At 42.7% G+C, this 11,961-nt stretch overlaps 1 long non-coding RNA gene across 1 annotated transcript; it reads right to left on the reverse strand.

Annotated features, from left to right (window-relative positions):
- Positions 1–319: 319 nt before the first annotated feature.
- On the reverse strand, positions 320–11,206 carry LOC128511768 (uncharacterized). Its single transcript, XR_008356206.1, has 3 exons — positions 11,142–11,206; positions 969–1,041; positions 320–877 (listed from the first exon to the last, which is right to left on the reverse strand). It is a non-coding gene; the product is annotated as an uncharacterized LOC128511768 (long non-coding RNA).
- Positions 11,207–11,961: the final 755 nt, after the last annotated feature.

Here is an 11,961-nt window from a genome sequence, read left to right on the forward strand (position 1 = left end):
AAAAAAAACAATCAGGTGATGATTCACCTGTCAAGCTTGTGTGATGATGGGAGAGTCAAATTATTCCATAAAACATTATCGGCAATAAAATTATTTCAGATGGCCTGAAAGTTTAAATTGCCACATCTATCGAGCTTTACTTTCACTTTTTAACCAAGGAGGCCCAGTGTTTAACACTGTTGTCTCTAGCTTCCTGGGTTTGGGGTTTAAATTTCACCTTCTGTGTGTGTGTGTGTGTGTGTGTGTGTGTGTGTGTGTGTGTGTGTGTACCCTGAGCTGCCTGGGATAAGCTCCAGGACCCCCACAACCCTGCACAGGATACAGTAAGTGGTACAAATAATTGATGGATAGATTAAACAACTTTGGAGGGCTATAGTTGTGCAGAAACACAAAAAGTCCAAATCTGGCTGTTTAACAAAACATAAGGACCTGTTTGCTCATTTCCAACTTTGTTTAATGGTGTGTATGTGTGTGTATTTGTGTGTGTGTCAGTCAGTGTGTGTACTACTCACATCACCTTACTTACCAGAGACTGAGAGATTAACACGACTGACTGTCATAATAGAGCGAGATCTCTTTGTGAGCATCACTTTCTGGTGGCTTGTGTAGACGCCCGAATCATTAAGTGTTAGATTACACAACACCAAGGAGCAGTCTCCCTTACGCAGCGCGTCCAAAGAAACATCCACACGGCCCGCATATCCCTCACCCTGATATACCTCCTCACCCAGTCGCTCAAACACAGTCTCGGTTTCGATTTGCCATCTAATATTCGCTATCCGAGAGACTGCACTCCAAAGTGTACACGGCAGAACAGCAGTAGAACCCACTGTGCCAGATACACTGACCTCACGTAGCGATGGTGCAGAGATAGTGTCTGAAATATGAAAATTTAAATCTAAATAAATCTGGACAGTGCACTTACTGTATATCTAATTCATATATTTTGTGAAAATTAATGGACTTACCTATACAACTGCTAATCCACACAATGAAGATGTAAGAAAAGTTTGTCATAGTGTGTCAGTGTGTGCAGATTGACTACAACAAAAATAAATCAGGTTAAATTAATTAAGTAAACAAAAAAAAACGCCTCTTAATATTTCTCCATAATTTCTCATTTTATTTTAAATGTTAGCTAATTATAGGGTATAATGTACTATTTTGTCAAACATGTTAAACAACACTGTTTTATTCCATTAATACCTACATCAGGAAAAGACAAACACATATTAGACAATCTTAGACATGTAACACACACACACACACACACACACACACATAGTCTTAGCAAAAAGACTGAATAATATGTAAATAATTAGAATTATTAGTTTTATTTATTAGTTGAACCCTATCATACTTAAAAAAGGATTTCTTAAAGGAAGAGCTGTTTATAGCAGTCTTAAAGATTTTGAGATTTTTACAAAGGTTTCATTCTGTAAAACATATCTTTATTTTTGAATCATTGAGATCATCCTGGATTTGGTAATGTCTTCTTCTTCTTTGTCTTTGGGCTGTTCCCTTTCAGGGGTCGCCACAGCGAATCATCTGCCTCCATCTAACCCTATCCTCTGCATCCTCTTCTCTCACACCAACTAACTTCATGTCCTCTCTCACTGCATCCATAAATCTCCTCTTTGGTCTTCCTCTAGACCTCCTGCCTGGCAGTTCCAACCTCAGCATCCTTCTACCGATATATTCACAATCTCTCCTCTGAACATGCCCAAACCACCTCAATCTGGCCTCTCTGACTTTATCTCCAAAACATCTAACGTGGGTTGTCCCTCTGATAAACAAATTTTTAATCCTATCCATCCTTGTCACTCCCAAAGAGAACCTCAACATCTTCAGCTCTGCTACCTCCAACTTTGCCTCCTGTCTTTTCTTCAGCGCCACTGTCTCTAAGCCGTAGAGCATCGCTGGTCTCACCACTGTCCTGAACACCTTTTCTTTCATTCTCGCTGATACTCTTTTATCGCACAACACATCTAACACTTTTCTTCACCCATTCCAACCTGCCTGTACCCGCCTCTTCACCTCCTTTAAACACTCTCCGTTGCTCTGGACCGTTAACCCTAAGTACTTAAAATCCTGCACCTTCTTTACCTCTGCTCCCTGTAGCCTCACCGATCCTCCTGGGTCCCTCTCATTTACACACTTGTATTCCGTCTTGCTGCGGCTAACCTTCATTCCTCTGCTTTCCAGAGCATACCTCCACCTCTCCAAATTTTCCTCCACCTGTTCCCTGCTCTAGCTACAGAGCACAATGTCATCTGCAAACATCATAGTCCATGGTGACTCCTGTCTTACCTCATCTGTCATCCTGTCCATCACCAGAGCAAACAAAAGGGGGCTTAGAGCCTGGATTTGGTAATGTAATTAGATATTTTTATTTTGTTAATACAGATATCGATAGTTGTGGTCTCGTCGTTGGACGCAAATGTCCCAGATTTAATGTACACTCTTAGACATTTTAAAAGGTTGTTACAGTAACTCACTGGCAACACGGTCAAAATTAATTAATTAATTAAAAGGTATTTAAGAATTAACTATAAAAGACAATTATTAAGCCATTAACCTCCCTAATCAATACTGGCCTCGTCAAATTAGAACATGCCCTTAGGAAAGAAAAAAAAAAAAACATTAATGGAAAAACCAGGGCCTAAATTCCCGAAAGCTTCTTATCGCTAATTAGTTCTTAAGTTGTCCCTTAATCTTTCTCTTAACATTATGGCGCGATTCCCGAAACGTTCATACTCTAAGTATATCTTAGGTAAGTCACACGTTAGTAAGTTTGGTCTGGACCAACCTTAACTCACTCTTAGCGTAGTTTCAGCTAAAGCCGCTAGTTGCCACCACTGAGCGTCTCGGGTTACTTTGCTGTAATTCTGTTCCCTGAAAAGGCGGGAACGAGATGCTGCGTGAAAACGCTATGGGAACATCTTTTCATGTTGCCGGTTGTGAAGCATGTGTGTATCAAACACGCCAAATTTTTGCTTATATAACCTCGGACAGGTGGCGTCATCTGATGAGACGCACCTGCAGGTTATAAATAGGAGTAAACCGGAAACATTCCTCAGATCGATTTTGTCTGAAGGGACCTTCGGTCATGCAGGCGGTGCGGCATTGGAGCGCAGCATCTCGTTCCCGCCTTTTCAGGAAACAGGGTTACAGCAAAGGCTACACTCAATGCTGCGTGAAAACGCTATGGGAACGAGAATACCAACGCCGCTGCATTGCAAGTGTCTGGACCCCAAGGTTGTGTAGCATGTGCGCACAAAGGCCGAGAAAGTCTCAGAACTATCTCTGGGAGGCTGTTTCGAGGACCTGTGAGCCCGGAGTAGCATGAACATCCAGACTATAAAATCTAACAAGTATGTGCAGAGAGGACCAACCTGCCGTGTCACACATTTGCTGCAGGGGAATACCTCTTGCCAGCGCCATAGATAAGGCGATCCCTCTGGTTAAATGAGCCCCAACTCCTAGAGGCGAAGTGAGCCCACGCGCCTCATAGGAGAGGGCAATAGCATCTCTCACCCAGGATGACAAGGTCATGGGTAGTGGCGGCCGCCCCTCGGTTGCAGCCCCCATAGTATATAAAAAGCTGCTCTGACTTACGCCACTGGCTGGTGCGGTGGACGTAAATCTGGAAAGCACATACTGGAAAGCTTCAAGTACAACAGGGTGCATGGTTGAGAATGGAACTTTCGGAAGATAGTTTGGGTGAGGATGGCAGTATGTGGAGACTGACAAGGCCTGCAGATCTCCAATCCTCTTTAGAGAGGTAATGGCTTTCAGGAAAACCATCTTAAGCATCAGAAACCAGACAGGCGCTGACTCTAGTGGTTCTAAAGGGGTGTTAATTAGACCTTCGAGCACGATAGATAAATCCCACGAAGGGACAATGGCTCTTGTGGGTGGCCTCAACCGGTTAGCTCTACAAATGAAACAGGCAACTAAAGAGTGCTTTCCCACGGAAACCCCATCAATCAGAACGTGGCAGGCTAAAATAGCGGCTACGTACATTCTGAGAGTACTAGGGCACAAGCCAGAGGACAGCTTTTCCTGCAGAAACTCCAGCACTAAAACAATTCGGCAGTGGACTGGGTCTACATGTTTTGTCATGCACCAACTTTCAAATACATTTCATCTCAAGGCATAAGCTCTTCTAGTGAAGGGAGCCCTAGCACTTAAAATAGTGTCAATTATGCTGGCTGGAAGACTAGCTTGACTTAGTTGGTCCCGTTCAGGAGCCAAACGTGAAGGTTCCAAAGCTCGGGCCGGAGATGAAATATTGTCCCCTGCGTCTGAGACAGAAGATCCCTCCAAAAGCCCTGGCGATTAATATATGAGACTACCGTAGTGTTGTCCACCTGCACTAGGACATGGTAGCCTCAACTGCTGGAGGAAGTCCTTTAGGGACAGAAATAGAGCCATCATTTCGAGGCAATTGATGTGCCGTGCGAGAAGATAAACTCTCCAGCTTCCTTGGGCTGGACGGTCATCTAAGACCGCACCCCAGCCCGTGAGGGAAGCATTTGTTGTAAGCATCCTGCAATGACAGGACGGTCTCAGAGTGGGACCCAGAGTCAGAAACCAGGGTCTGAACCACATAAAAAGGGTACGAAGCTCCTGGCGTGTAACCCCTATTCGCCCTTGAGTGAAATCCCCAGGTTCTTAGCCACAACTGAGATGCTCTCATGTGCAGAAGGCCCAAGGTATCACCGTGGATGCAGCCGCCATGAGAGCTAAGATCTATAAAAGTAATGAACAGTCACTTTTTGGTCTAGCTTGATATCCTTGAGGGTGTTGAGAATGGATTTGACAGGAGTGGGAGACTAGCTGTGCTCGCCTTATGATCGAATCCCATGTGAAACCCAAATATGTTGTCCTTTGAACAGAAAAGAACACACTTTTCTTTTTTTTTTTTTGTTGGGTCTCAATCCTAAGAAACAAAGGTGAGATAGGACGACATCCTGATGTCGAAGCGCTAGCTACTGAGACTGGGCCAGCCAGTCGTGCAGGTGAGAGAGCTAGACCAAATGGAAGGACCCGATACTGATATGCTTTGCCCCCGAAAGCGAACCTCAGGAACCTCCTGTGTTGTGGCAATATTTCTATATGAAAGTAAGCGTCCTTTACATCGATTATTACAAATCAATTGTTTGGTAGGATTTGGGAACAATCACTTTGACAGTCAATATTTCGAAGCTGTATTTATTTATTTCCTTATTTCTGAAACATGGCAGGAAAAATACAAAGAGCTAACACTTTATTGGAGACCAGTGTTGCCCGAAACACCAGTGGTGGCATGAACACCGACCTCCAGGGGGTGCCAGGGAGAACCCTTTATTTTAGAAAGGAATTCTACGTGCCTCTCTCCATTGGGGGGCCACCCCTATGGTCCTGGGCACATGAGCCTCAGGACTTCTTTGTGAAGAAGACAGTATGCCAGTCCGACCTTTTTGAGGCGGATTGCGAAGTGCGGCGCGGCGCACCGCACCCCCTTTTTTTTACGAGGGGGTGTCTTGCTCAAAAACACTCTCCTTGTGTGTTTCACGCATCGAAAGAGTCAGACCTGGTAGAGACTGGGTGGCCGACAGTCCCGACTCTTGAGCACGGTGGGGAAGGAATTTTTCCGAAGGCTTGTTCATATAACCTCGCCTCACAAATCTAGTGGCGACCGAGTCAACGGCGTCGCCAAGCAGGCCGGAAGGCGAGATGGGGGCATCAAGGAGGAATGCACGATCCTTATCCTTGATGCCCCTGAGATTCAGCAACAAGTGCCTCTCCGTGGAAACCATCGCAGCCATAAAACGGCCGATAGCATGAGCTGTCTGCTTTGTTGAACAAAGAGACAAGTCTGTGGTCCGGCATAATTCCAGAACACCCTATCTTCAAGAGCCCCGCCAGTGCTCAAGTCTTTCAGCAGGTCAGCCTGGTAGGCCTGCAGAACCGCCATGGTGTGCAATGGAGCACCAACCTGACCTGCTGCCTGAAAAGCTTTTCCCTCCAGGGAAGATGAAAGTCTACACAGCTTGAAAGGAAGTGTAAGCTTTTCAGGGAAAATTATGTCCCAGGAGAGAGATAGCCTGGAAGCGTCTCTTCTATCTGGGCGTCATTATATAACCCTGTGCTTCCACAGCGCTTCAACTATATTTAAATAAATAAATTAGTCAATGGCACGAAAAACACGGGATTCATACAGCTTATTCAATGAAAGGGTTAACTCATTATGGAGATTGCTAAGAAAAGGGAGAGAGCGTTGTTGAGGCTCCGCCCCCCAGCCACCCGACAGAACCTGCTGTCAATGTTAAGTGCTTGGAGGCTATCCTCTCTTCTTCCAAGATGGCGCCGGTGAGGTCGGCTGCCGTCACGACTGCTCCGACCACCTTTTCTTTGTTTTTGTTTTTTTAATTTAGTTTTCAGTGTTTTAAAATCGGCAAACTTACCACCATGGAGTACATTAGGTATGATAGAGACACTCTTGTTTCTATTGGTGTACAATGTACTCACGCGAAGCAGCGGCCCTGAGGGAAACGAGCCGGCGTCAGGAACAGGCTGAGAGCCCATGCACACCGCACACCTCTGCCTAGCATCCTGCTCGCCAACGTCCAGTCTCTGGAGAACAAGCTTGATGACCTCAGGGCCAGTATAAAGTTCCAGAAAGACATTCAGGACTGCAATCTCCTCTGCTTTACCGAGACATAGCTGAACCCAGCGGTGCTGGACCACGCAATCCAGCCGACCGAGTTCTTCTCGGTTCACCGCATGGACAGGACGCGGGACTCGGGGAAATTCAATTCAATTCAATTCAATTTTATTTATATAGCGCTTTTAACAATGGTCATTGTCCCAAAGCAGCTTTACAAAAAAAAAAAAATAAAGATTTTTTTTTTTTTTTTTAGAAAAGAAAAGAAAAGAAAATATTTGGAAGTGTGTATGTGTGAGAAAAATGTGTCTAGATAATAATGAAATGAATGAATGATGAATGAAATGTCTCTGATGAGCAAGCCAAGGGTGACGGCGACAGTGGCAAGGAAAAACTCCCTGAGATGGCAATAGGAAGAAACCTTGAGAGGAACCAGACTCAACAGGGAACCCATCCTCATCTGGGTGATAACAGATAGAAATAACATCAAGTGTGTTGTGCAGGTGAAAGTTCAATATATCAGAAGTTGTGTAGATTCAGTTCAGCAGTAGGTGCAGAGGGCAGATGGGGTCAGGATCACTGGAAGCACAGGAGCAGGATGTGTAGCTCCAGCCATCATAAAGCAGAATCTAGCTGGAGCAGGTCCTTCTCAAGATGCCTTAGAAACCTCGCAGGGTTGGCCTTTGTCTACTGAAGCTGGCACAATCTCCAGATGTCTCAGGATGGGTAGAAAAATACAGAAAAGATGGAGAGAATTAGCGTAGTTGCCATTCAGGATAGGTGTACTGGAGTATGAGGTTATGGGATGAGTTACGCGTATGCCAGATTAAAGAGATGCGTCTTGAGCCTACTTTTGAATAGGGAAACCGTGTCTGCTCCCCGAACAGTGTCTGGAAGGTTATTCCAAAGCTTTGGAGCCAAATATGAAAATGCCCTGCCCCCTTTTGTAGATTTTAAAATTCTGGGAATTACCAGAAGTCCGGAGTTTTGTGATCTTAAGGGACGTGGTGGATTATAGCGTATCAAAAGACTGGTTAGGTATGAGGGAGCTAAACCATTTAAAGCCTTGTATGTAAGTAGTACTATTTTGTAATTAATTCTAAATTGAACAGGTAGCCAGTGCAGGGATGATAATATAGGTGTTATATGATCATATTTTCTGGATCTAGTGAGAACCCTGGCGGCTGCATTTTGGACTAACTGTAGCTTGTTTATTGAGGATGCAGGACAACCACCTAGTAATGCATTACAATAGTCCAGTCTGGAGGTCATGAATGCATGAACTAGCTTTTCTGCATCAGATACGGATAGGATACTCCTAAGTTTGGCAATATTTCTAAGATGGAAAAAGGCTGTTTTTGTGATATTGGAAATATGATTTTCAAAAGACAAGTTACTGTCTAATATCACGCCCAGGTCTTTTACTGTTGAGCTAGTAGTAACAGTACATCCTTCTACAGTAAATGCAGGCTGAATTGTGAAAGCTGTTGTGTGCTGGTTTTTGGGCCGATGAGCAATATCTCTGTCTTATCTGAATTTAGTAAAAGAAAGTTATTGGTCATCCAATCTTTTATGTCCTGGACACACTCTGTTAATCTAGACAACTTGGGTATTTCATCTGGTTTTGTTGAGATGTATAATTGGGTATCATCAGCATAACAATGGAAACTAATCCCATGCCTTCTAATGATGTTTCCCAGGGGAAGCATGTAAATTGAGAACAGGAGAGGTCCTAAAACTGACCCTTGTGGGACCCCATATTTCACTGGCATTACATCAGACGGTACTCCATTTAGATCTACAAAATGGTATCGATCAGACAGGTATGATCTAAACCATTTTAATGCCTGCCCCTGAATACCTATATGAAATCAAGAGGAGGCGGCGTGTGTTTAATGGTGAACAGCAGCTGGTGCAACAGCGCGAGCGTTGTTACTCTTACAAGCTCCTGCACACCAAATCTGGAACTACTGTCCATCATGTGTCGTCCTTTTTATCTCGGGAGTTTACATCGGTCATAATCAGCGCCGTTTATATTCCACCACAAGCGGACACAGACACTGCCTTATGTGAGCTGCATGAGGCACTCACACAGCACCAGACACAACACCGGGACGCTGCGCTTATTGTGGCGGGGGACTTCAACAGTGCCAACCTCAAACGCTCAGCACCGAACTTTTATCAGCACATAACCTGCCCCACAAGGGTGAAAGGACACTGGACCACTGTTACACTACAGTCAATGACGGCTACAAGGCACAATCTCGTCCTCCGTTTGGTAAATCCTACCATGCCGCCATCTTCCTCATAACAAAATACAAACAAAGGCTGAAACAGGAAGTTCCGATTCAGAGGGAGGTCGCACGCTGGATGGACCAATCGGTGGCCGCATTACAGGACGCATTGATGACGCAGACTGGGACATGTTCCGAAACAGCTCCGATGATGACGTCAGCGTGTTTACGGAAGCGGTTGTGGGATTCATCGGGAAACTAGCGGATGATACCGTGGAGAAAAAGACTATCAGGACGTTTCCCAACCAGAAGCCATGGGTGGATAAAACCATTCGCAACGCTCTGAGATCTCGCACCGCTAGGAAGATAGTGAAGGACCTCAGCCATCCTAACAGAGGAATTTCCTGATCCGGCGAGGGTGCGAGAGAAAGGAGGGGAATCCGTCTCCCGAACACATGCCGGATTCACGCGTAAGCCCCAGGAATGCGCCGCGGCTCTGTCATCGCATCGTATTCATTCCATAAGTGCGCTACAACCCCAACAACTGACATACTTCACATTGTTTCTGAAGCTGGCGAAGAGTGTTGTTAGCTGTTTGTCAACCAACTATGATTGTATACCCGGTTTGTTTCACCGTCACTACAGGTTACATTAAAATATTAGCGACAGTTTGGTGATTTTATTTATATATTTGTTTATTATGGCATGCTATTGATAAGTTAATGCATGTCAAAATAAAAGTTATTGGCAGAATTTTGTACAATGTTTAATTTGCTTAAAAAGTGCTGTCTTTCTTAATGCTGTCATGCAAAAAGAGTGAAAAAAAAGAAGAATTTATATATTTGTTTATTATTGCATGCTCCTGATAAGTTATGTTACCCATGTCGAAATGAACGGCTTGCAGTCCAACAAGAAAATGACGCAAACAAGACAGTGTCTTCAGAATATCTCTGTGAAAGTCATGGAGCAGCTTAGTCAGGACATAAACCCGATAGGGCGTCTCTGGAGAGACCTGAAAGTGGTTGTGCACTGACACTGAACATATAACCTGGTGCCTTAGCATGTACACACACGCAGAAATGCCCACACGTGTGTGTGTAAATATAATACTGATAGCTTCACAGATAAGAAACCTAATGCCCAAGGTCCACAAGACTTGGAATGTCTTGCTCTTGAATTTTTTTGGCAAAAATATATATAAAAAAATGCATTAAAAGTTGATACTTTTTTGTGTAATTTGATTCTTCTGCCCAGACATTTTTAGTGTTTATAACCTAACCCCATAACTGCTATTCAGTGCATTTGATTCTCTTCTGGTTGCTCTGAAATCTGTTACATTCTAAAACACATCAAACAGATTTATGTGCCATATAAAACATACACTTGTAAATTATCTGTAAATAATAAAATCAACAATCATGTAAGATTTTTTTTTTATTATTCGTGTTTTAAATACAGTACCTTCATAAAAAGTCTAAGAACATAAGTGAATAGGAGGCAAAAGAATACTGGGGAAAAGTGACACCTTGACTATTTTTTTTTTCTAAGACTTTATGGTAGAGAAGTACAGTAAGTAGATTTTGTGTAGCTTGACATCTTAGGATTGTGTGTAAACTGTATTATTGTTTATTTTACTTAAAATAAGTTGATAGTAAAAATTTAAGATTTAACCACCTTGAAATATAAAGTTATGAGTTAAAAGTTTACACACTGGATCCAGACTGCTGTGAGAGAAACCTCGCGGTTCTCACCCCTGGCATTCAGCGCTGCAGGTCAGACTGCATTCCACTTGATGCCTTGGATCTATTTTGGATTCTGTCCAGTCTCCTCCTAAGTCTGTCTACCTATTTCTGCATCATGTGTGCTGACGTATTAGACATATTTTGAATGTTTTTTTAAATATTGTTATGGTTGCTCAGTCTTCTCATAATAAAAGCATGCAAGCTTTACATGCACTGCCCTTACTTTATTCCTTAATTAATAAATAACAATTCATTATTAAGTACGTATATGCATGTATACTGTACAGTATATAGATATACACAATTATTAATTAATAAGTAATAATTAAAGATAGATGGATAGATAGATAGATACAGTAGATAGATAGATACATAGATAGATAAGTTTATAACATTTACTAAACATTTAAGTCTAATTATGTGGCTTTACATCACACATTAACACTAAAGACAGAATAATAGATAAATTATAATGTGTCAATGTGTCAAGAGTATTAATTAAAGTGCAGATACCTTGTTGGGATTTCCAGACTTGTCATAACTTGCATTTCCTTGACTCCATCTCGCGTTTCTATGAGTTTCAGGAAGTCTCAACACACTCCCTGAAGTGAATGGGTGTGGCTTCCCCAATACACATGTCATTGTAACGCCCTCATTTCCCCTTGATCTCTTTGAAGCATTAGCAACCTGGCTACGGTGAAAAGTGACGTCAGCTCTGGAGACACATTTACATTTACATTTACATTTAGGCATTTGGCAGACGCTCTTATCCAGAGCGACTTACAAAAAGTGCTTTAAAGTTTACATCATTGGATACATACTTACACTGGGTTAACTAGGTTAATAACTAAGTGCCATTAGTCCAACACAACAGGAAAGAGTTTTTTTTTTTGTGTGTGTGTAGGTGGGGGGGTGTTAGTCCAAGTACTGGAAAAACAGATGCATCTTGAGTCGTCGAGACACAAGGCCTAACATCATTATTAAATCCCAGGCTTTCCTTCTGAGCTATTTCAAGAAGGTAAATCCACAGAAACAGACTGTATGATTTGGTGCGACCCACGCCCAACCAAAAATGGTGGATCTAGAAAAAATTTCACATGAGGTGGCAAAATAAGATTCCTTTTTTTGTTTGTTTGTTTTTTTTTTAAAACAGGGTGAGAGGAATGTAAAAATATATGAATAAATATTTTTCTTCAATCATGTATGTATTGATTACTGAAAGTATCTGGTGTAGTCTATCACAACTCTATAAAGAGAAGCTTTTAAGAAGTTTTTTTCATAAAATGAGTAAATAAATAGGCTGGTTAAAGCTTTAATGTAAAACTGGCAATAT

The sequence above is a fragment of the Clarias gariepinus genome, chromosome 2 (genome assembly GCF_024256425.1).
Source record: "Clarias gariepinus isolate MV-2021 ecotype Netherlands chromosome 2, CGAR_prim_01v2, whole genome shotgun sequence".
Taxonomy (NCBI): Eukaryota; Metazoa; Chordata; class Actinopteri; order Siluriformes; family Clariidae; genus Clarias; species Clarias gariepinus.